Source organism: Lygodium microphyllum, chromosome 27, assembly GCF_053477565.2.
Source record: "Lygodium microphyllum isolate KBCC chromosome 27, Lygodium_microphyllum_v1.1.10, whole genome shotgun sequence".
Lineage (NCBI taxonomy): Eukaryota > Viridiplantae > Streptophyta > Polypodiopsida > Schizaeales > Lygodiaceae > Lygodium > Lygodium microphyllum.
Genome location: NC_141161.1, coordinates 129,706,695 through 129,708,190, shown reverse-complemented (window position 1 = coordinate 129,708,190; position 1,496 = coordinate 129,706,695).

Genomic DNA, 1,496 nt, shown 5'->3' with positions numbered 1-1,496 from the left:
GAAGATGCATAATTCCCTTGTTGCAGTTTTCCATTCATGATGTCATTCTGCTTTTTATAGCAGTCTTTAGCCATATGACCCATTTTACCACAGTAGTAGCATTCAATATTACTGTTTGCATTTTGACCTCTTTGCCATCCACCACGACCTCTTTGGCTCCCCCTGCCTCTAGAGTTACCACGTCCTCCTCCATAGGACTGGTTTTCTTGAGTTTGCTGCATATTCTGATTTCTACCACGGCCTCCAAATCGGCCTCCTCTACCTCTGCCTCTACCTCTTCCAGCATTTGAGTAGAAGACAGCTTCTTTTGAAGTTCCTCCTGAAGAAGATGCACCACCATTTCTCTGCTCCTCAGAAATTAGAAGAGCAATCAACTCCTCAAAATCAGGAAATCTTTCACGAACTGAAATGGATGTCCGAAACTGTGCATAATCCTTTCCTAGACCATTCAAGGTCACGGAAACTAAATCATCATCTTCCACTGGCGACCCAATGGAAGCAAGTGCATCTGCAATCTTCTTCACCTTCATGTGGTAGTCATTGATGCTCATATTTTCTCTTTGCACATTGTGCAACTCTTGCTTGAGCTGCATTTTCCTGGCTTGTGTATTTGTGCTATACATCTTTGACAGAGTATCCCATGCCTCCTTTGGCGTACTTGCATCTTGAATATGCACAATCATAGAGTCTGAAATGCTGATAGACAGCCAATACATAACTTTCCTGGCTCTCTCATGCCATGTTTTAAATGCCTGCATTTGTTGTTGATTGGGAACATCAGGAAGAACTGGTTCTTCTTCATTTCCTGCAACAAATTCCCAATATCCTTTTCCCATAAGGAAATTCGTCATTCTAAACTTCCATGCCTGGAAGTTGTTCTTGTCAAGCTTTTCAGTGACAATCTGTGAAAGAGAATCAGACGCCATTACAGAATACTGCAAGAAATTCTGTCACTGCAAAAAACACAGCTTCACCCTCACAAGGGCAAATCTGCAAAACTGGCGAAAGTGGTATTTGACCACACAGTCACTTCCTAGTGACGATTTTGCATAAACAGGAACCAAGGATGATTCTGAAACTCCCAATGTCTCTACGCACATGCATACGATGTAATTTCTACAGTAACTTTTCACCGACCTGTAGAACAGTGGTCGCACAGCATAAAACTGAGCCTTTTCTTGAGTGCATGCAGAAAACTTCCATCTGCAAAACAGGCCCCGAAATGGCCTCAAATCAAAAAAACAAGGTCGCCGAGGGCTAAAGCCCTCACCCGCAGCATATACTGCCCTCTTGCTTCACCACGAAGGGCGTCTCAACCTGAGACAATGCACTCCTGCAATTTCCGGCTGTGCTACCTGCAGAGATCTGCTCCCAAAACAGGAAATGAAAGCAACACTGCTCCTCTTACCAGACCACCGCGAGCTTGGCTTGCTTTCTTGAGCTCCTTACCACGAACAAGGCTCTGATACCATGTCAAGATTGTGGGAGAGAAGGAA